The sequence below is a fragment of the Megalobrama amblycephala genome, linkage group LG17 (genome assembly GCF_018812025.1).
Source record: "Megalobrama amblycephala isolate DHTTF-2021 linkage group LG17, ASM1881202v1, whole genome shotgun sequence".
Taxonomy (NCBI): Eukaryota; Metazoa; Chordata; class Actinopteri; order Cypriniformes; family Xenocyprididae; genus Megalobrama; species Megalobrama amblycephala.
Genome location: NC_063060.1, coordinates 43622505 through 43647791, shown reverse-complemented (window position 1 = coordinate 43647791; position 25287 = coordinate 43622505). Strand labels below are relative to the sequence as shown.

At 38.6% G+C, this 25287-nt stretch overlaps 1 pseudogene; it reads right to left on the bottom strand.

The window, feature by feature from the left end:
- Nucleotides 1-931: 931 nt before the first annotated feature.
- LOC125251953 lies at nt 932-25287 on the bottom strand (annotated as a pseudogene).

Below are 25287 nucleotides of genomic sequence, written 5' to 3'. Positions count from 1 at the left end.
AAGACACTGAAATCTACAGATAATGCTAAAACACACTATATACACACAGTCATGCAATGCTGATGTTAACATGAATATAAAAATGAATGAATGTATGACAGTTCAGTCTTTTCCCATCTTGTTTGGTCTCTATTTGTTTAGAATATTGTCAAAGGTATTCTGGTGGTGGTTTGTAAAGTGAGAAATGCATTGATAAACTTTAACCCTTGTGCGGTCTTCGTTTGGGGACTGCACTCGGGGTCTTCGGGGTCTTTGAAGACCCCGGCAACAAAATGCAATTTTGTAACAATATAATATATTTTTTAAAAACCAATGTAATTTTACTCTGTTTATTAATGTTTTTACTCAATATTTGTACAGTTTTTGGAGGATTTGTGATATCTTTTAAATTTATATAAATAAATTAAAACATATTTTTTAAATAGGTTTTTATGCAAAAGCAGCTTTTTATGTAAAATTCACTTTATAAAAGGCCCAGATTTCTAACTTTCATTCATGTGGATAACATGGATAATTTGACATGGTTTAGTGTACGATTTTTGCCCATCTTTTGGAAAATGCAGTTATAAAAGTAAAAAAACTATAATTTTTACCAGTAGATGGCTGTAAAGCTCCACTATATGCTATGTGCTATTTGAATGACTGAAAGATGTCTTTTTACAAGTTTTTTTCAGTTGGATTCATATCTAAATGTTATGAAATCACAATTATAACAATAAAAATTACTTTTTGTCAAAGTTTAGCATTTTTTGTACTGAAAAAAATCTGTTTTTTCAATAATATCATCAATAATGTAACCCACAGAGACCCCACTTAGAAACTGGCTAAAATCCATTCTCAAAATCAGAAACAACGCACAACACACATAGACAGAAATGAAGTGGCACATCATCGTATGTCACGTGAAATGAAATGAAGACTGGATGCAATAGCAAGTTAATCACTTTAATAGTGCTTCACGCCAGGATAAGTCAGATAAACACACAAACACAGTCACAACACAGACAGCAGGAGAGATGGTAACACAGGGACTTTGATGGGCGATGGTGTCCGTAGTGAGTGGTGCTCCGTGGTGAGAATCCGTGAGTTGAGATGAGCGAAGTAATATCCAGAGCGAGTGTCCAAGGAACAGACAGGAAACAGCGACGAGAACTCCAACTCCAGGAAACAAGAAACACGGTAACACGAGACAAACACCAGGACTCCAAAACAACGATCTGACAAACATGAGACGAAAGACAAGGCATTAAATAGGCAAGATCTGATAAGCCACAGCTGCCGCTGATAAGTAATCAGCAGCGACGCCCACACAGAACAATCAGGTGACACACCCCACAACCCTCACACAGACAACAGAATGACACAGTGGATCTGCGAACCGTGACATCGTAGGCCCTTAAGTAGATTGTAGAACTATTGCCACCAATGATCTCTACGATCAACTGAGCTCACAATGCTTTCGAGAAACACAGCCCAGCATGATTTCTTCTCCAACAATATTAAAGATCGCTCATATGGTTTTATGTTTAACATCTACAACTTCACCTTTATTTAAGAAGGAGAATCTCTCTGCATCTGCTCATGTAGCTTCAATAATACAACAGACAAGTGAACTTTTCATTCAAAAACAAACAAAAACAATTGTTCTTAACTTCTTTAACAAACAAATGCTGTTAACTGTAAAAAATGTACAATATACAATATGTTAAAGACAATATACTGTATATCTGTGCATTAACAGACACACAGATAAAATAAAACAGAATAACAAAAATAAACAAATATATTCTGTGTATAAAATGTAAAAGATCACATAAATGTTTGAAGTAACATGTAGACTTTATATCTTTTCATACATTTATGTGCTATACTTGACAATCATGTTTATGATTAATAATATTTTAATGATAATGATGAGTTCAATCCAAACATTATTATATTTGTAGGTCTGATACTGAAGAGCCTGAAGATTTCTGCTGACAGACTCATCTGAGCTTCTTCCTCCTGTTCTCCTTTAAATAAAACTAAACCATCATTTGTCTGAATACTAAAGCAACATTAATCATTCAATATCACGTTTCTAACACACATGCTGCTTTATTTCATTGTAAAGTCTGAGTCTCTTCCATCTGTATGAAACACATTTACACATTAATCACACATTTATTTCTCCTCATAGACACAGTAGTGAGACTCTTCTGTGGATCACCTTATGATTTCTGCTCCTCTCATGATGATTTCAAACTATGATACAAAAGCATCCACCAGAGGTGTTTGGTGATTGAACTTGTTCAGAGACTTTTGGAGATTGATAATTTACACTGTAAGGTGAAAAAGAAGAGAAAACTATCAGTGTTCAGTGGAACAACGTGCAAATTAGTTACTATATTTCAATTACTGTTTTTGAGTAAAAAATAAGTTTTGACTTTACATGATCTTACAGAGATATTTGTGTTTTAAATATAATACATTCAAACAAAAATCACGTTGATATGTTTGTGTATAGTGTTGGTGTGACTCCTATTGAGTGACTGTAAAGAAGAAACTAATGAGTGTACGGCGTATGAAATAAACCACAGGGAGCAAATACAAATGATATTCTGAATTAAAACACAAACCTTTAGTTAAAGCCGTTTGTCCTCTAGTTTAAACATGTTTGTAGGGCTCTTAGTAAATAACTGAAAGTAAAGTGAGTGTAAAGTAGTGTGACGTGTTGCTTGTCAAAGTAAAAACACACTAGAGACAGAGACATTTCTCATGTGAGGCTGGACGGCTGTGAGCTGAAGCTGAACGCACTGATTTTAGCAGGAGTGCAGCGTTTTCCAACAATCTGACCAAGTCTATTTTCAAATTGAAATGATTCACTACTGACACAGTTAATAAAGCAGGTGTTGTTGAATAAAGCTGTGACAGTGTGCTTTAGCTCTCTTTCCTCCTTTGTGTTGAACATTTTAATAACTTCACATTTTTTTCTCACACAAACAATTTGTTGCAATAAAGATTAATGATAATTTCCTTTAAGGAATATTTGAAAGGTTTGTTCATATATCAGAGGTAAATGAAGATCTCTTTAATATCACAGTGATGTTTCCTCACCTCAGGATACACTTTGAGTCTCGTAACACGTCTCTGAGCCGCTGCTTTGAGTCTCCGATCTTATTCTTACTCAGATCAAGCTCTTTTAAAAACTGCAGTGCTTTTGAGTTAGTCAATGACTGAGTTAAAGAAGAAACATCTGTAATGCCACAGTGATAGAGACTAGAAAGACACAAACAGAGGAAGAGTGATTATCTTACAAACAAATCATTAAGGTAAAGAATTTTGCACAAATATAATGTGAACTCAGACTCATTGTGAGATATTGAGTATAAAGTGTTTTAGTTTAAACTGTTAAAGTGATTTTAAGCATTTTGATTCTATATGTGAAGAATGTTGCTGACCTCAATCTCTCCAGTTTACAGTGTGAATCCTTCAGTATGTCACATAGGTGCTTCACTCCTGAGTTTCCTAGTCCATTCCATCTCAGGTTCAGATCTCTCAGGTGTGACAGGTTTGATTTCAGAGCTGAAGTCAGGATGACACACTGTTTCTCTGTAATATTGCAGTAACTCAGACTGAAAAAAGAGAAAATGACTCAAATCCATGTTCAGTTCATGTGTGAACTTGGGGTAGTTGCTAAGGTGTTGCTATGCTGTTGCTAAGGTACTCTGAGTGGTTGCTAAGGTGTTGCTATGTGGTTGCTAGGGTATTCTGAGTGGGTGCAAAAGTGTTGCTATGTGGTTGCTAAGGTATTCTGAGTGGTTGCTAGGGTGTTTCTATGCGGTTGTTAGGGTAATTCTGGGGGCTTGCTATGGTGTTCTGGGTAGTTGCTATGCAGTTGCTAGGGTATTCTGGGTGGTTGCTATGAGATAGATAGATAGATAGATAGATAGATAGATAGATAGATAGATTTAGTTTGATAGATAGATTTAGTTTGATAGATAGATAGATAGATAGATAGATAGATACTGTAGATACAGTAGATAGATATATAGATTGATAGATAGATAGATAGATGGATACTGTAGATAGATAGATAGAGATTAAATGAGTTTCAGTGGATTAGAAATAGTACACAGAATGTCAGTTTAATTGAGTCTAATCGGCTTCAGTGTGTTTAAATCTGAATTTCGACAATTGGAGTTTGAACAGTTTTAACTCATCTGAACATTCATCAATGAGAGTCAATGGGCACGTACACACTGTAAGTTTCAGGAGTGATGACCGCATTTAAATGTGGGAGTGAATCTTCTAAATTACCGTTACATGTGTGTACGGAACACGACTCACTCTCGAAAATGCGATGATTGATAGCTTGGAAACCATAGCGACGAGCTGGCGTCTCTCGTGTTTGGTATCCGTTATTGTGACCAAAGTAATATTACAGTGACAAAACACTCGTTATTTTCAGCAATTTAACTAAACACACTAACACATTCGACGGAGGTGTCGTGTTTTGTTTATGCTACAGCCTGTTTCACACAGAGCGCGCTCTTTCTGTGTTGCCATGGTCACTCATTATAAGCGTATTTGGGCTTGTTGTTTAAGCTTGTCTCATAAAGCGAACAAGTTTATTGAGTTATTAAAGTGAGCAGACATGAATCACGATATTTTGGTCTTATTTTTAGTATAAAGCATTTGGATTTATTTAGGTTTATTATGGGCCTATTTTTGTTTGCTGTTTTTTCTAGCAAGATCTGGCAACACGAATGAGAAAGGCTTGTGCTTTCCCTGTGATTCACCGCACACACAGAAGAGACACATCTCAGATGCATGTTAACGTCATTAAACCAGTTGAGTTCGGTTCCGTACACACTGCATAGGATTTCTGTAAATGCGGTTGTCACTACCGTATTTTACTGAACTGTGTGTGTACAGAATGCGATTAAGCACTAAAAAGTGAACTGACAACCGAATTTAGCTGCAGTGTGAACGTGGCCAATGAGATTTTTCAGAGTAGATAGATAGATAGATAAATAGATAGATAGATCTTCTTTCTTCAGCTCATACTCACTGATCCCATTTACTGTAATTATATAGACCAAGGATGGATTGAGGGTGAGTAAAGCTTAGGCTGATTTTCATTTGAAAGTGAACTAATCCTTTAACTAAAACCATTTCTGAATCTTTCTTCAGATGGAGATGCAGCGTATAACAGACACAAGTCTGTTATGGTTTGCTACTACATACCAAAAGGGGGCGCTAGTATACTCAAGTATGAGGTATAAATCAAGGTACGTAGTAGAAGAAGACATATTTGTTTGAGCAGAGGGAAGCATGGCTTACCTGCTGCATTGTCTGAAGTCAAGATGTCCTGATTGAGAAACTTTTGGTTTCCTGCTCAATCGAAGTAAGATATTATTTTGTTTTATCTGTGCAGGGTATTTCCAGCAATGTGTTTTCATAGCTATTGCGTTTGTGTTTACGATCATGCCATTTTTCTAATGTTAGTTCATCTGTGTTTATAGAAGGACTCCTTGAACATTGTATGTGAATTATGGTGTAATTCATTGGAAGCAGAGATCAAGTGGTTTTCTGTTCTATCCTGACCTTTGTTGGCATCGCTTGTGGATCCTGTGGGATTTTGCAAGGATTAAAGTCGGTATGAAATCAAAATTGACAATTCTAATTTTTTTTATGGAATATTGTAGTATTTATTATCAATAATTTATCCGTGAACTTCATTATTTTTTTAAAATTCATGTGCCCTCATAATCTTTAGTCAAAATCATTCACCTCCCATCCCCCTTCAAAATGACTCATCGTCTCTTCCTGTCACATGCTATGGCGCAAGGGTGGAGCTATCTGGAATTGCAGTGACGTATGGGGTAGCCTAAATGCTGTGCTTCACTTTAAAGAGATTAAAGCATTAACCACCGCTGATGCCAGTCATTGGGGTGTACAGTAAACATGGAAAGGAACCTGCGACACACTCAGTCAGTCAGGCTGCGTGTCCACTGGAGCAGAGCAAGCGACCAGAGCATTTTTAGATTCATTCCTATGGAAGTTGAGAGTCACACTTAACTTACGCATGGCTTAACTTCCATAGGAATGAACCAAAAATGCTCGCTTCGCGCCAACGGACACGCACCGTCAGTCAGTCAGTCTCTCTCGCTGTTTAGTGCCGTTAACCGTCCTCGTCATCCTCAATAAAGCTCTTACAGTAACGTGAGTGCTCGGAGTGAGTAATTCATATCTGCCTCCATTTTGTTAGCAACGCCCAACTTCCAATCAATTCCCGAAGGATGAAATCAAGTCCCGCCCTCTCATTTCAGATGCCGTTTCACTTGGATAGACATCACAGTACAGAAGAAAAGACAATCGCAACTTCCGTTTCATGCCGACTTTAAGATCAACTTCTTTCTATGTGATTTTTTTGTTGGATTTTTGGGGGATTATTTTTCTTCTTGGATTTTTCTACATGCACGGATTTTTGCTTTACCTCAAACTACAAGGAACAATTTCATCAACGGACAATCTTTAACAAATTGTCTTGCAGTCATCATACTCCCAATATAACTCCTTATCTGAATTTTTCATTTATATTTGATTCAAAGATTTGGTATTTAGTTATTTTTGTTTGTTTATTTGTTCAGTTGTTGGTTTTTGGTGCTATACTTTCATATGGTATATAAACTATTCATGACGCTTAATTGCTTGGTTTCAAACTGTCTAATTTATGTTTATTGTTAGTTATTGAGTCCTCCCAAAATTCAGATTTATAACAGCCTTATACCCAGAGTAGTAGGAGTTTTGTTATAAGCGCAACAAATGATGTGACTTGTGCCCTGTTGATTTAAAATAAAATACACATAAATACAGTTTAATGATACTAACTCTAGTTTCTCCAGCTTGAATTGTGGGTTCATCAGTAGATCACTGAGGTTTTTCACTCCAGAGTCTCCTAGTTTATTCCTGCTCAGGTTCAGCTCTCTCAGGTGTGACGGGTTTGATTTCAGAGCTGAAGTCAGGATGAAACACTGTTCCTCTGTAATACTGCTTCTACTCACACTGAAGACAGGAAGAGAAAATTACTCAAATCCATGTTCAGTTCATGTGTGAGTTAAATGAATCATGAATAAATGTCATTCAGTCACTAATAAACCTGTAAAAACATGAAAACTTAATGATATAAACGAACAAACCAAGACAGGAGCATTTGTGGATACTAGTTACAATCCAAGTCTGGATCCGTCCTCACTCCCAAAAATAAGTGAATTTATGACTCTAGATTAATATAAAATTGTGTTTTATCTCTCCTACATGTTAGATTTGTGATTAAAAACAGTGTTATTGTATTCTCCATCATGAGCTTCATTACAACCAGCCATTCATGACAATTTGTTACACTGTTTTTTAGTCTGTTCTCACTTCTGTCTTGTTTCAAAGCAAAGATTTGTCAGATTCCTGCATATGAATCTATTTTACAGCCACAAAGTTTAATGCTCTTTTAATTGATACACATACCATTTCTGAATATTTCTTCAGATGGAGATGCAGCGCTACAAATGATGTGACTTGTTCCCTGTTGACTTAAAATTAACTAAACTATATAAATATAGTATAATGATACAAACCGGGTGAAAATTGATGATGATAATGACAGTTTCTCCAGCTTGAATTGTGGGTTCATCAGTAGATCACTGAGGTTTTTCACTCCAGAGTCTCCTAGTTCATTCCCTCTCAGGTTCAGCTCTCTCAGGAGTGACGGGTTTGATTTCAGAGCTGAAGTCAGGATGACACACTGTTCCTCTGTAATACTGCATCTATACAGACAGAAAGAGAAAAGACAATGACTCAAATCTATGATGATCAACTAACATGTTTAGCTTCATCCAGCAGACTTTTGCTGACAAATAAACAGGGATATCCAGGTGCAGGTAAACATGGAGAAAGACGACACATTGTTCATTTAAATATACTATGACATTGTAACAATATAAAGGTTAAAATCATCAATCTATTTATGTTAGTTTACACATTCATTTCATATCATCTTTAAGGTTTTTTCGTGTCAATGTCACCCTTGGTTTGATCACTGGGACAAATGTGTTTATGTCAGTTGTTTTCAGACACATTGTCGACTCACTAACACTTTACAATAATCTTTCATTAGTTAACATGAACTACATTAGTTAACATGAACCAATGATGGACAATACTAGTACAGCATTTAATAACCTTAATGTAAGTTTCAACATTTACTAATATAGTTTTAAACACAAAAGATTTCTGTTAACATTAGTTAAAGGTGATAGAGAGGATTTTTTCGTCGTCTGAGAATCCAAAGACTGTTACTGAGTTTTTGAAATGAGTCCATGCGTAAGAACAACCCCCCTCCTTCACAGCTCACTTCAAAGGAACGCCTCCCAAAACTAGTGCACGAGTATTTGAACACGAGTGTTTACCACCAGCATTCGCTGTGTCGTGTTTTTTGGATTCATTATGTCGGACTCACCGCAGGTAACTCATAATCTGCAGTTGTTACTCCTGTCTCCTGACAAAAACATTGCATCCGGCACCTGTAGAGTGTGGAAAGTTACTGGAGAGCGCAGCCGCGCTCGTCTCTCACAAGGAACGTCACAGCAGTGATTGACAAGCCAGAGAGCCAATCCGCGCACGTCTTTCACAAGGAACGTCACGGCAGTGACTGACAAGCCAGAGGGCCAATCCGCGCTCGTCTCTCACAAGGAACGTCACGGCAGTGATTGACAAGCCAGAGGGCCAATCGTTTATGCGATGATCGCGTAAACGATTGGCTGATGTTTTTAAGGCCCTATCTCGTGCACAGATGATGTATATTAATATTATTACTTGCAGTGCACCTAATAAAGTTACAGTTGCAGTGCACCTTTTATCAGTTAGTAAACACAGTTTCAAGTAATATTGCAAAAATGTATAAAACAAAACATCCTCTTTAGCACCTTTAATCCACTGTGAACAAACATGAACAATGAATAATTGTATAAACTAACATTAACAGATTAAGGAATAAAGTATTTCCTGAAGCAGAAGACAATCAAACAAGTTTTGGAAAAGGTTCATTTGCTTTAGTGCTGCACTGTGAAGCAGTGTCACGTCTGTTCTGGATTTAGTTTAGTTTGTTTTCATGTCTTTTATTTTGTATAATTCTCACAGTCTTGCTCCTTATGTGATCTTGTCATGTGCTCCCCCTGTTCATGTGTCATGTTCTGATTGGTTCCTTGTTTCATGTGTCATGTTTTCATTGGTTCATCATGTTCAGGTGTTTCTTGTTTGTTCATTAGTGTGTGTATATATAGCCCGCATGTTATCATTGTCTTTTATCTGTCTTTGTTCCCTGTAACTGCTGTTGGTGAGGTTTATGTTCATGTTCCTTAGTGAAGTCTTTCTTTGTTATTTTAATTTTGTTCATGTTTATTTGAATAAAGTAGTGGTGGCGAGATGAAGCCTCATGAAGCATTGAAGCTTTTCAGCCAGGTGGTTCACAAAAGGGTTCATTTCTCGAGGCTTCATTTGCTCACAATACCACCTGGTGGTCAAAGAGTGTGAAGCAAGCAGATACATTACAGATGACCTGATGTGATCATGTGATGCACTTTATTTTGCGCCAGTTAAGGCTTAGAAATAACAGTGAAGAAAAAATAAATTTCCACAAAGACTAATATATTTATTTGAATGTAATGTGTATTTTGTAGTGATATATAATAATTGTATAACATAACTGTGTAATAAACATATTGGCTTCAAATGAATGGGACTATTAAATGTGTGTAAATAAATATTTTGGTCACAATAGGCAGGAGGGGCGATATTATTATTCTAAAACCACACATTCTAAGGGGATGCCATGGGTCGCTTATATATCTGTCAAAATGTCGCGCCAAGATTGGAACCACATCCTGAACCCGTCATGAGGAAGCAGGGCTTCGAACGTCATCAATGACGTCATTGATCTAAAGCAATACAAGCCTCGATACGCACTTTACTGAAAGCTTCCAGGATTTCTCGACACGCTCCGAAGCCTCGGCACAGAACGTAACATCACTAGAAAATAGTATTGGTGGTTATATTTAATTTACACAGAATTAACCTGTGAAAGTTAGGAAAGACATCCCTGTGTTTATAGTGCAGCTGTTTTTTCAATCTCTCGCTTATTTGAAGAGTTTTCTGAGCTCTGGAAGAAAATTGTTCTCCCTCTACAGTAACTGAAATAATTAAATTATTAATTCAATATTTAAAGCTTGATGTCACATTTAAATAATGTTTTTAATTTCCTGTTTAATTTTGTAAGGATCCCATCTCTGGGCTGCTATTCCACTCTTAGCCTGCAGGGGGTGCCCTCCTTGGGCTTCCGTGTCATGCTCCCTCCAGGTCTCCAGATGGCGCTTTGACCCATGCTCAGTGCTCTCCACTCCTGCAGATGGTGCTAGTGTATTTAATTGTACTCAAGACTCTCCTCATTAGCCCTGATTCCCTTCACCTGTGTCTTGCCCTTTATAAGTGTGCTTGTTCCCTGCCATTATGTTCAGTCTTGAGCCTATGTTCTCCAGTTTCCAGATCTCAAGTTAAGTTTTGTGCCTTATTGTACCCTTTTGGCCCTTGTGTCTATTTTTGTTTCTCTGTTTTATGGAAGCTCGGCTTTCCTAGTTTATTTGTACTTTGTGCTTTGGTTTTTCAAGTAAAGTCTATTTTTATTTTTGGAAGACTCAAGTCTCTAGACTCTTTACTCTTCTGCTCTTGGGTTCCATTGTCTGGTAGTTAGCTCAGTGGAGAACACACCACACTTAGAACACCAGAGACCTGGGTTCAAGTCCAGCCAAGGGCGACATCCTTACAGCAAGACTGAACCATGGAAGGAAGCCCAGCAGAAGGACCATCACCACCCTCTAATGTGGACCGTATTTTGGCAGCCCTCTCAGATCAAGCAGCAACCATACAGCGCCATGACCAGGCACTGTCAGAGATTCTCCATATTTTGAGTCTCCAGTCTCAAGCCTCTTCACCCCAAGAACCTCAATCACCCCCTGATCCTCCAAACAGATCCATCTTGCCATTCCCATCAGAGCCCACGTTACCAGCACCAGAGAGGTTCGATGGCAGTCCCGAGAGATGCAGAGGGTTTATCACCCAGTGTACCTTGGCCTTCCAGCTTCAACCCAGCAGCATCCCGACTGAGAATAGTAAGGTAGCTTACATTATTACACTCCTAACAGGCAAAGCTTTGGACTGGGCCTCTGCTTTGTGGGACCAGAGGTCTCCAGTAACAACTAACAGCCATGAATTCATTTCTGAGATGAAAAGAGTTTTTCACCATCCAGCCAGCAGGGGGGATGTGGATCACCGCCTGCTCCACCTCTCTCAAGGTGCATTTATTTCTGCGACCCAATCCACAGAAGTCATGGCCGTTCCTGAAATGGAGCCAATTGCTACCAAGCCTCTTGCTCATTATCCTGAGTTATCCCGAGTCCCTCAGGAGTATGCGGACCTCAAGGAAGTCTTCAGTAAGACCCAAGCTGCCACACTACCACCTCATAGAGCTTATGACTGCACTATTGAACTAGTTCCTGGTACTTGCCCACCACGTGGAAGGCTCTATTCACTCTCTGGCTCTGAGAGATTAGCCATGGACAAATATCTCAAAGAAGCCTTGGACAGTGGATTCATTCGTCCATCCACCTCACCTGCAGGGGCCGGCTTTTTCTTTGTTGAAAAGAAGGACGGGGGTCTCCGACCCTGCATAGACTATCGGGGTTTAAACCATATAACCATCAAGAACCGATACCCTCTCCCTCTTATGTCCACAGCTTTTGAAATCCTGCAAGGGGCTACCATCTTTACGAAACTTGACCTTCGTAATGTGTACCATCTAGTTAGAATCCGTGAGGGGGATGAGTGGAAGACGGCATTCAACACCCCAACAGGCCACTACGAATACCAGGTAATGCCGTTTGGCCTGGTCAATGCACCAGCTGTCTTCCAAGCCTTTATTAATGATGTTCTCAGAGAAATGCTGAATATATTTGTGTTTGTCTATCTGGATGATATTTTAGTTTTCTCCCGAAATTATGAAGAGCATGTTCAGCAGGTCAAACAGGTCCTTGCCCAGCTACTGAAACATAAGCTTTATGTAAAGTTGAAGAAGAGTGAATTTCATGTTCCAGAAGTTTCCTTCCTTGGCTTCACAGTATCAAAAGGCAGCCTTCAGATGGATCCAGGCAAGATACAAGCAGTTTTGGATTGGCCTTGACCAACCTCAGTGAAGCAGGTACAGCGTTTTCTGGGCTTTTCCAATTTTTTACAGAAGATTCATTAGAAACTTCAGTTCTATTGCAGAGCCTCTTTCCGCATTGACCAGGAATTCAACTAGGCCATTTGTGTGGACCAGCAGAGCAGATCACGCCTTCAACAGACTAAAACAGCTCTTTACATCTGCCCCAATCTTAACCCTCCCTGATCCAGAGCTCCCTTTTGTGTTGGAGGTGGACGCCTCTGACGTGGGAGTAGGCGCTGTCTTGTCACAGAGAAGTAAGTGCGATAACAAGCTTCACCCGTGTGCTTTCTTCTCTCGTCAGCTTACCTCAACACAGAGGAATTATGATATTGGGAACCGGGAGCTGCTGGCTGTCAAGATGGCTTTAGAGGAGTGGAGGCACTGGCTGGAGGGGGCCAAACAGCCATTCCTCATCTGGACGGACCACAAAAATCTCACTTACATCCAGCAGGCAAAGAGATTGAATGCCCGACAAGCCCGATGGGCTCTCTTTTTTAATCGGTTTAACTTTAAAGTCTCTCTTATCGCCCAGGTTCTAGGAATCTCAAGCCAGATGCTCTCTCAAGGCAGTTTGAACCACCGGAAGTGGAGTGTTTTCCAGAACCCATTCTCCCCACTTCCAGAGTGGTAGCTCCCATCCAATGGGATATTGAAACAGCAGTTAAGAGGGCCCAACAGCAGCAGCCAGGTCCAGGTAATGGCCCTCCAGGGTGTCTTTTTGTTCCTAAACTTCTACGTTCTAAGGTTTTGCAGTGGGCGCATGCTTCTCTCCCTTCTGGACACCCTGGGATCACTAAGACATGCAAGCACATCCAGAGGAAATTCTGGTGGCCCAAATTGCAGAGGGACGTCCGGGCTTTTATTGCTGCTTGCTCCGTCTGTGCTCAGAACAAGGAGCCAAGGACCCACCCTCATGGCCTGCTGCACCCGCTGCCCATTCCAAGACGCCCTTGGTCCCACATTTCCTTGGACTTCATTACAGGCCTGCCACAGTCTCAAGGAAACACGGTAATCCTTGTAGTGGTAGACAGATTTTCTAAGACCTGTCACCTCCTACCTTTGTCCAAGCTCCCCACAGCTAGCCAAACTGCAGAACTATTGATGAAGCATGTGTTCAGAATTCACGGCTTTCCCCAGGATATGGTTTCTGATCGGGGCCCGCAGTTTACTTCCCGGTTCTGGAAGGCGTTTGGCCGACTCATCGGATCTTCCATCAGCCTGTCCTCCGGCTTCCACCCCCAGTCAAATGGCCAAACTGAGAGGGTAAATCAATAAATTGAAAAGACACTGAGGTGCCTGGTTGCAGACAACCAATCCACATGGAGCTCTCATTTAATATGGGCTGAATTTGCACATAATACCCTTTACCATTCCTCACTAGGTATGTCCCCTTTTGAGTGTCAGTATGGTTTCCCTCCCCCTCTATTTCCTGGACAGGAGCCAGAGGTTGATGTTCCAGCTGCCACACAGCTGTTCCGCCGGTGCCGGCGTTCCTGGCAAAGAGCACGTATTGCCTTATTGAGGGCTGCCCGACAACAACGGAGGCAGGCAAACCGACACCGAAGGGTAGGACCCACGCTTCGCCCGGGACAAAGGGTATGGCTCTCAACCAGAGACCTTCCATTGCGGGTGGAGTCCCGCAAGCTGGCCCCACGATACATTGGCCCTTTCAAGATCCTTAAGAAGATTAACCCAGTTTCCTATCGACTCCTTCTGCCCAGGTCCATGAAGATTCATCCCACTTTTCATGTTTCCCGTTTAAAACCTGTTGTTTGTTCTACTCTGTCTCCAGCTAGGAAGCCCGCCCCAGTACCTCGCATCATTGATGGCCAGCCAGCTTACACGGTCCGCAGGCTGATGGATTCTCGAATGGTTTGTGGGAAGGTTCAATATCTTGTGGATTGGGAGGGCTTTGGCCCAGAGGAGCGGTCCTGGATTCCTGCTCGAGATATTTTAGACCCGACTCTCATCTCAGAATTCCGTCAGGCCAAAGGGAACCATTAGAAGAACGTCAGGTGCCGTTCCTAGGGAAGGGGCTCCTGTAAAGATCCCATCTCTGGGCTGCTATTCCACTCTTAGCCTGCAGGGGGAGCCCTCCTTAAGCTTCCATGCCATGCTCCCTCCAGGTCTCCAGATGGCACTTTGACCCATGCTCAGTGCTCTCCACTCCTGCAGATGGTGCTAGTGTATTTAATTGTACTCATGACTCTCCTCATTAGCCATGATTCCCTTCACCTGTGTCTTGCCCTTTATAAGTGTGCTTGTTCCCTGCCATTGTGTTCAGTCTTGAGCCTATGTTCTCCAGTTTCCAGATCTCAAGTTAAGTTTTGTGCCTTATTGTACCCTTTTGACCCTTGTGTCTATTTTTGTTTCTCTGTTTTATGGAAGCTCGGCTTTCCTAGTTTATTTGTACTTTGTGCTTTGGTTTTTCAAGTAAAGTCTATTTTTATCTTTTGGAAGACCCAAGTCCCTTGACTCTTTACTCTTCTGCTCTTGGGTTCCATAGTCTGGGAGTTAGCTCAGTGGAGAACACACCACACTTAGAACACCAGAGACCCGGGTTCAAGTCCAGCCAAGGGACTATCACTATCACTTGTATCACTTTACATTGTTGTAGCTGAGAAAAAATATGCTCTGACTGAAATATGTGAGGAAATATTATCAGCTACAGTAACATTACAATTAAAAGTACTGTAATATTTTAAATAAATGAACAATACTCACGTCAGTGTGTTGAGTCGACAGTGTTTATCCTGCAGAAGAGCAGCGATCTGATTCACTTGTGTGTCTCCTAGTTCATGTCTACTCAGATCCAGCTCTCTCTGGAGTAACGGGTTTCTACCCACAACTCTCTTCACATACTGACAGGCTTCATCTGCAGCACCACTCAAAAACCTGCAGAAGAGTCAATTCAGTTCTCAAATAAATGGCTGTTGCATTACAAAAATGATTGATAAGATAAACTAAATTATTGTTCTAAAGACAAGCTCTAGTTAGTTATTTAGATGTAACGCTTTTCTTTGAACATTTAAATACACAAATAAATATATAAATACTTGAAAACAAAGTATAATAGAGTTATTTAAAAGAAACTACAGCGACACTCAGTCCTAAAGCAAACTCATAAGAACAGAAACGTCCCACAGAGCAGAAGAGCAAAAGCTCACTAGATCATGATTTTCAGTTTGAATACAGAGAGTGAAATTAAGGCCTCGAGATCTTTCTGGCTTTTAAGCAGGAGGAGTGAGAAACATCTGCAGAGAAAACTGGCTTGTGAAACTGCATGTTTGTGAACATCTGGAGACTCATATACCTGCTGTAGAGATACAGTGAATCTGGACTTGATGGAAAACAATTGTGTTCAGAAAACAATTTTGAAAAGTTAGAATTTTTAATGAGAAGTGTGCACCAAAAAAAAAATTGTGAATGTTAATTATCAAGGTATACCATACTCCAGAATAGCACATATACTGACCCATAATGTCTGTTTGACCTGTAGCTTGAATCACAACTAAACTGTTGACGGTTATCATCAATCATGTCAGAACCTGCAGCATCTGATCTGATCTTGATCATTTTGTTGCAACAAACTGTCCAGCTTATTGTATAACTAAGATAATATATTTGTTATGACTATTTAGCCTGAATATTGAGCATATAACTCATTTAGTTAATTATTTCATCCCGTCTCACCTCAGTGTCTTCAGTTGACTGTTTGGATCCTGTAGTAAATCACTGAGCTCCTTCACTCCTGATTGTCCAGGATCATTTCCTGTGAGATCCAGCTCTATCAGGTGTGAAGGGTTTGATCTCAGAGCTGAAGCCAGAGCTTTATAACCTTCTTCTGTTACACTGCAGTTGGAGAGTCTAGAACAGGAATGAAAACATTCAGATGATTAATCAGTTAAACCTGAACAACAGAAATCCTTAAAGTGAATTTTATTTAGTTTGTACAAATGTACTGAAAGTTAGTTGCAAAAACTGACAACTGAATATGGAGGCAAACAAAAGGCATCCTGAATCCTTTAAAGTTTAAAATGTTAGATATCAATTTCAATTATCTGAAGTTGTACAGCAGTGAAAGTCTTGGATCCGAATGATTCACAACAAGCAAATTGAAAAAGGTTGTCAATTGAGAAGATTAGAGTTTGGGAATGGCCTATTTAAAGTCCAGACTTTCAACTCCATTATAATGCTGTGGGAGGTCTTGAAACAAAGCTCATGCTGGAAAGGCTACAAATTTCACTGAGCTGAACCAGCTTTGCAAGGAGAAGTGGGACAAATTAGGACAAAATTCCTCCACAGTGGTGTAAAACACTCATAAACTAAGTGTTGTTGAGACTAGCTGCAAAGCTGAAAGCAGAATCAAAGATACACAAAATACATTCATCATGTCACATAAAAGCTGTTAGATAAGTGATATCTACCAGATTTCAGCCTCATTTCTGTGGCAGATTTACCAGCTCTAACAGAATCAACTGAACTCAGACTCAACACTAGGTATGTAAATAATGATTAAATGACTAAATAATAAATTGCATTAAACAAAACAGCACAATTTAAGTGCTTGTAAGAACTAAAAATAACACTGGGTTTCCAACTTAAGCACAGTTTGTAATCTATAGTAAATGAAAACATCCTTCTTGATTCTCTAAACAAGTATAATGGTACGCTAAGAAGCCTTTAACATTACTATGTTCTCAATAGTTAATCGGGTAACATGTCTGTAGCCAACATTAAGAATGAACAAACATTTCTAGTTATTGCTAGTTATATCCAGCAACTGATCTAAAAAATAAAACATAATCCGGCCGGCTAAATTATTATTATTATTATTATTATTATTATTCTCTAGTTGTCTCATACCATATTCCATATCCAAAAGAATGACATGATTCTATAAAAAAAACTGCACAGGCAGATTTGATGAGAGCTGGTTTGGGGCTTTTGTAGATTATTTGTTGTTTGGCTGCAAAGTGCGAATAAAATGTTTTTTTTCCAAACCGAAAAGGAAAGTGGATGAGGAACACAGACAGTTTCAAGAAAGATAGACATTGCAGTTTTTTTTTTTTTCGTGGAGTTTAATGGTCTGATATGCAAAGAAAAAGTCGCAGTTCTAAGGGGCCATTCACATATAGCATCACATAAGCAGCCACGCCACTTTCTCCTCCTTTCCAAAGCGCTTTCGCTTGTTGCTATGCAACCATGAACTGCACTCTCCATGAAGACGAGGAAGTTTCAGCAAAAGCAAAATTTTTGATTTGTAGTCCTTGCATTAGCTCTACTACTAGATATATTTATGGGGATAAGAAATAAAAACCTGCCCTGTACAGCTATGATCAGCTGTTTGGCTGAGCTTTCGATGTTGTTACGGAAAGGCCGGAGCTTATAAGTTGGTCCTTGTCACATGACCTGCGGTGCGCTTGTGGCATTCTGAAAAGTTGAGATGTTTACATCTCGCCACGGCATATAGGGTGGCAGGAAAAATGAGCGTCCGCGTCGCTTCTATTATGAGCGTGTGCCTAAATTACAGTAAAAGCACTCTCGCATGTCGATTCATTATTACTTTTAATGGAAAAACAACAATAAAATAGTACAATTACAAACTGGCTTATATTAAACATCAAACATTTATCAACAAAAAAATAGGACTGATGTATCAAATAAAAAATTATTTTTTGATTTCAAAATGAATGCTTAGCTTCTGGTTATTATTATTTTTAATGAAAAACACAACAATAATAAAACAAAAACAAACTTATATTAAACAAAGAAATGCAACTTTTATTAACAAAAGTTGTCTTTGGCCACTGGCCTTGTCCTTTCTGTCATCACACTTTACTCTCGTCATGTGACTCCTGTGGCTCAACTTACCTCAGTATCTCCAATTTACACTTTAAATTCTTCAGACCAGCGCAGAACAGCTTCACTCCTGAATCCTGTAGATTATTATTGTTCATGTTCAGCTCTTTTAAATTGGTATCTGATCCAAGAACTGCAGCCAGAGCTGAACAGCTTTTGTCTGTTAAGTTACAATCATTTAACCTACAAGGGAAATAATTAAAGGGTTAGTTCACCTGAAAATTATGTCATTAATTACTCACCCTCATGTCGCTCCGCACCCGTAAGCCCTTTGTTCCTCTTCAGAACACAAATTAAGATATTTTTGATAAAATCCGATGGCTCCAGTGAAGCCTCCATTGATAACAAGTTAATTTACACTTTCAATGCCCAGAAAGGTACTAATGACATATTTAATACAGATGTGACTACAGTGGTTCAACCTTAATATTATGAAGTGACGAGAATACTTTTTGTGCACCTAAAAAACAAAATAATGACTTTATTAAACAATTTCCTCTCTACTGTATCAGTCTCCGAAGCGCATTCATGTGAGCACTACAATGCATGCATGTAGTGATGACACTGCCCAGGTGAAAAAAAAGTACATTTCTATAATATACTTAAAGTGCTCTATTTTCATGCACTAAATTTGTACTTAATATACTAAAAAAATCTTCTTTAGTACTTCTTAAGATAATCTTAAGAACATCTAAGTGTACTCAACTGTGCTATTTTGAGACAGTATGAAATATGAACTAAAATGTGCCTTTATATATATATACTTTATATTATATACGAGGTAGTAGATGTGGGAAGAAGGAGGCGGGAACCGGCGAACGTTGAACCAAACTTTAATATAAAATAAACAAAGAACAAAACGAAAGTAATGCCGGCAGACCCTCGCGGACGTCTGCCAGCCACACAAACATAATAAAACATAAATAAAGTCCAGGCCTGGTCCTCTCTCGTCCTCCACGGTCGTCGCTCCTCCTTTTATGCTCCCGGAGCTCCTCCGTGAGAGACTCAAGGCCGGTGAGCCTCCCAGTGATGCTTGTTATCACTTGCGTCACCGGCCTCGCGCCGTTCCCTCACGGCTCTCGCCCGCCCTGGTCGCCACAATATACTATCTCTGTATTCAAAAAATTTGTGCATTTGAACCCATAGTGTACTACAAGTGGTAACTAAATATATTTTTAAAATACAGAGATAGTATATTAAAAGCACATTTTAGTTCATATCAGTGTTAATTTTGACAGCAAATTTTGATTTAGTTTTAGTCATAGTCTTTTGAGTAAAATGCCATTTAATTTTAGTCACATTTTAGTCATCGGAAATTGTTTTAGTTTTAGTCTAGTTTTAGTCGACTAAATATCAAAAGATTTTAGTCAACTAAATCAACAGTAGATTTAGGTGACTAAATTCTAATTTAGTTAAATTTTAATGCATTAAGTAAGCATTTCTCTATCAATACACAGATCCAATACACTGATATACATTTGTTATTCTCCAAACTGTTTCTGTTCACTTAAGACAACCAACTGTACTTTACTCGCCATAGCAAATTTAGTTAAAGGTTTTAGTAATTTTTGGTGTTTGTTTTTTAGTTTTTGCTTTTAAATGTCTATATAGTTTATTTTTTTGTTTGTTGTTATTATTTTTATTTTTGTTTAATGCATGAGTTTAAGCTAAAGCTTGGAAACTAGATGAAAGAAAATAAGTTTACTTTTTTATATATAGGCTATATTTTTTATTTCAGTTAACGTTTATTTCAAGGAATGGAGATTTTTCATGGTTTTAGATTTAGTTAAATATAATAACCCTTATACTTGTGAAATATATTTAATGCGTCAAATAATGTTCTTAGTCTTTCCCTCCTGTGACAGAAGATACAGTAGTTTACTATGAATTAAATAGAAATTAAATTAAATACAGTTTATTATGTAAACAAAATAACAATAATGACCAGGAAAAAATAATAATTATAAACCATACTGAAATACACCGTGACTCTTATTCTGAAATGTCTGCAGTCTGCACTGTATCAGGCTGCTCATGAGGGTGATAAAATATGCATTCTTACAACCGTCTAAAACATACTACCATATAAACATTGTGTAGTAAACATTGTCATAATTCATCAAGGTTAGCTTATAAGCAATCGCTTGGCATAAACGTGCTCCATTCATTAATTGTGAAGCAGTCAAAGTGCTGCTGGGTGAGCCTGTAGAGCACACAACAGCCTGTAGAGACTGCAACAGCCCCGCTTTTCCCACGGTTAGAACAGCACGTTACACTGCAAAAAAAGCTGTTCTTACTTAGAGTTTTTGTCTTATTTCTAGTCAAAATATCTTAAAGTTCTTAAATCAAGAAGCATTTTCTTGACAAGTAAAAATTATTTTCTTGTTTTCAGAAAAAATAAGTTTTTCCTTAAAACAAGCAAAATAATCTGCCAGTGGGGTAAGTAAAATAATCTTATATCAAACCAAAAATAAGATATATAATCTTGTTTTCAGTTTGGATTAAGATTATTTTACTTACCCCACATGCACCTCTCGTCATGTGACTCCTGTGGCGCAACTTACCTCAGTATCTCCAATTTACACTTCAAATTCTTCAGTCCAGTGCAGAGAAGCTTCACTCCTGAATCCTGCAGATTATTATTGTTCATGTTCAGCTCTTTCACATTTGAATCTGATCCAAGAACTGCAGCCAGAACTGAACAGCTTTTGTCTGTTAAGTTACAATCATTTAACCTACAAGGGAAATAAATCACATCACAGAATTAGATGGAATATATATGCAATATATTTTTGTATATATAAATATATACATTTTTTTTTTTAACACAAACAGCATATAAACAGTAAAGAGGCTGAGCTAAACTAACATCACTCTTCAAAAACTGGTATTTCTTGTACATTAGTATCTTTTATTCAGTGACAAGTGTCCTATATAGAATGAAGCATGATTGGAAAAAGTTGAGAGTGTTAAGATTTATAGTTTTTTATAGCTGAGCCTGGTTTCTCCGAAGGATTTTTCTTTGTTTCTGCCACCTGATGGAGTTTGGGTTGTTGTAGGGCTGCATGATTATGACAAAAATCATAATTGTCAATTGAAATTGAACTTGTAATTGCGATTATTAATTACAATTATCACAATTTACATTGAATGACATTAAATAGCTTTATACAACTGCATGCCGTATAAAACATTCTTCCTGAAATTTTGTGTTTTTCTATAGCATTAAACATCAAATGTCAACTATACATTGGTTTGGTTTCTTCAAATAATAATAATAAAAAAACGTCAACATATGCATGACATAATAATAAAGATTATGCATCAGGGTGTTCTTGGAACTTAGATATAGGAACTAGCCACCAGTGTTGTTTTCCCCAGGAATTAATGTTCCCCTAGGGCCTGAAGTGACATAAACTGCGCTCGTTGTTGGTACTTTTATTTTGACGGCACACAGAACAGTTCAGACAAATTCCTGAGCACACAATGCTCGCATTCTCCATCTTCATCAGTTTACTATCTGTTTAACAGTCCTGTCTAATACATTATTTGATAGAAATGTTATACAAAGCAAGTAGACAGTATATGTAAAAAAGTATCAGCTTTAGCCGTGTGGTTAATGCCCAATGTTGCTAGCTTAGCAGAAATACATAGCCATGATTTGCTTGGTCTGCTCAAAGTCATGCTGGATTTTCTCCTTTGAGTAATGTTAAGGTCCTATCACTGTTTTTGCCTCTCACAATGTAACATGCTTTAAACACACCTCTTAAACACACAGAATAACGTAAGTGGAATATTTTTCCTTGTAATCGCTCCTTTGAACGATTACGAAATCGTGGCATCCATAATCATGTTTGTTTTGATCCAAAACAAATATGCAAATATTTATGTTATTTTATATTTTATCTAAAAGGTATGATAAACTGTCACCATTAAAAAAAATATTTTTCAGACTATTATTTCATATGTCATGCTTTACAGGATTGAAAGTGCAATATGTAGGTTTTCGTCCGCTAAAGGTCGCCTATTCAAAACAAAGGCGTAGCTTGATGTCGCCAAGTTTGAGCGAGGAATTTTAGGACATGTGGTCTTCACATCACAGCTGGTGGAAAAGAATAGGGATAGGACTCGGGCAGAAATCATGTTCATGGATGAGATTATTAACATTGCCGTAGTATGAAGCAGAGCAGGACAGAGTGTTTTGGGAGCTGAACGAGGTCAGCTGGAGCGATTGTTAATGAGAGACGAACGCAACACACGCTTTGCGAGCAGTGGAACTTTTATTATGTCACAGTTGCCGGCGCCGCTTTTGCTTTTCCGGTCATGAGTATGAGGTAATGCAGCTCTGTTTATCATAATACATATATTTGAGTGTGTTGAATAACTTTCTGTGCATTCATTCAGCAGCTGCTATGAGACACTTGTTGCAAGCCGCAGTAAGATTTTAGAATATCATATTAAATGCTGGATGGGCTTGTGTTTGATAAATGGCATGCAATTATTTTGAAAACATATTGTATGATGGAGAAAATGCTGTATTACTGTTACTAAAAATAAAGCTGCATCTGATTATGCTATGTTAGCCACTTGACAAAATAGTGTTTTTCTCGGAGACATGGTAAAGCATGGTACTCGCAAAAAAATCAAGAAAATTAGATTTAAACAATAAGACTAAACGTGTTGAGCTATATAACAATGATTAGTTTTCTGTCTATAAATATATCAAAATAGTTGTTTCCTTGTCTAATAAAACAAGTAATATATTAAAGCGTCTTTGGTGTTTCCATGGTTTCTGCAAAATAAAACCAGAAACAGAGGGTAACGCGGATATGACGCCACTGACAGGCGACTCCTCACACGTCCCGGAACCTTGGTTAAAATAGCAATTTTCTCATGATTCTCATTACAAGTATTTGGAAACATTTGGGATATTGTAAGTACTCAACTGAATAAAATATAACACTGGCTCAGTGGTTTTTGGATATTTTACTGCAAAAATATTACATATTGCAGCTTTAAGTTCATGTTCATGATGGGGAATCACTATAGAATAATGTAGATAAATGCATTTTTCAGATGAGAGCTAAACATGACGAAACATATTAATTGACTTACAGAGCTCTTCTGGAGGTTTTGATGACTGCCGATAATCTAATGACACACTCGTCTGATTTCTTGAATTTCTGAAGCTCAAACTCCTCCAGCTCTTCCTCTGATGTCAACAACACAAAGACCAAAGCAGACCACTGGGCAGGTGAAAGGTCACCAGATGAGAGACTTCCTTTGCTAAGGTGGGTCTGAATCTCCTTCACCAGAGTTTGGTCGTTCAGTTCATTCAGACAGTAGAACAGATTGATGGATCTCTCTGCAGACAAATTATCTTCTAATTTCTGCTTGATGTACTGAACTATTTCTTTGTTGCTCTGGTCATTGGCGTCTTGCTGTCTCAACAGACCCCGTAAGAGTCGTCGATTGGACTGGACTGACAGACCGAGGAGGAAGCGAAGGAAAAGGTCCAGGTGTCCATTGTCACTCTCAAGCGCCTCGTCCACTGCAGTCTTGAGAAAATCAATCATGGTTTCATTTTTGTTTTCCTGTTCTGTAGACTCACGAACAAACACACTTTTCTTGTTGATGTCTAAAAACAGATGTGCATAAAGGGCTGCAATAAACTCTTGAATGTTCAAGTGAACAAAGCAGTACACCCCTGTTTCCTCCTTAAAGATCTGGGTACACATGCCTGAGTACACTGATGCCTTATAGACGTCAATACCACAGGCTTCCAGGTCTGTGTCATAGAAGATCACGTTGTTTCTTTCCAGCTGATGAAATGCCAGTTTCCCCAGTGAAAATATGGCATCTTTATCCCAGGAAACATCTGCTGCGTATTCTCCATCATATTTTCGGCGGCTCTGCTGGATCTGAAAGCGGAGAAACTGTGTGTACATTTGTGTCAGAGTCTTGGGAGTGTCTTCAGTATTTGATTCCTGTAGTGTTTTAGAGATCTCATCAGCCTGATTGCTTTTCACATCATTATTTATTTTCTCCACCAGAATGTTCTGGAGAACAGTGGCTGAAATCCAGCAGAAGACTGGGATGTGGCACATGATAAAGAGACTCTTTGATTTTTTAACATGATCAATGATTGTTTTGGCCTGATTCTGATCTGTGAATCTTTTTTGAAGTACTCTTCCTTTTGTGCATCACTGAATCCTCGTATCTCTGTCAGCCGGTCGATACAGTCAGGAGGAATCTTACTGGCAGCTGCTGATCTGGTGGTGATCCAGATGAGAGCAGAAGGAAGCAGATTTCCCTTCATGAGGTTCGTTAGGAGAACATCCAGAGAGGCTGGTGACGATACATCACTCCACGTCTCATTACAATCAAACTTCAGAGGAAGGCGACATTCGTCCAATCCATCAAGGATGAACAGGACTTTGAATTGATTCCTTCTTGTAAGGTCCAGTCCTTTTGTCTCTGGGAAAAAAAGAGTTATAAGGTCCATCAGACTTAGTTTTTCTTTCTCCTTTAAGTTCATCTCTCTGAATGGAAGAGGAAATATGAAGCTGATATCCTGATTTTCTTTTCCTTCAGCCCAGTCCAGAACAAACTTTTGCACAGAGACTGATTTTCCGATGCCAGAGACTCCTTTTGTCAGAACAGTTCGGATCTTCTTGTCTTGTTCAGGAGCTTCAAACAAATTTGTGCATTTAACCTGAATCTCTTGAGATTCATGACGCCTGGAAGCAACTTCAATCTGTCTGACCTCATGTTCAGTATTGACCTGTTCACTGCCAACCCTGAGTGATATAGAGATCTGTGTAGATGTTATTCAGAAGTGTGGAGTCACCATGCTTCGCAATTCCTTCAAACACACATTGATACTTCTTCTTTAGGCCACATTTTAGCTGATGAATGAAGAACAGCTCATCTAAACACAAGGACAAAAAATAGATCGCTTTATTCTTAATTTATAGTTTTATAGATAGTGTACATTAATAAGTCACAATCTGACAGATGATCATGAGTCTCTGACCTTCTAGATCATCAGCAGCTTCATCTTGCTTCATCTCTCTCAGGTAATGTAGTGTGAGATCAAGAGCTGCTTCTTTGATACTGCATCTATTCTTCAT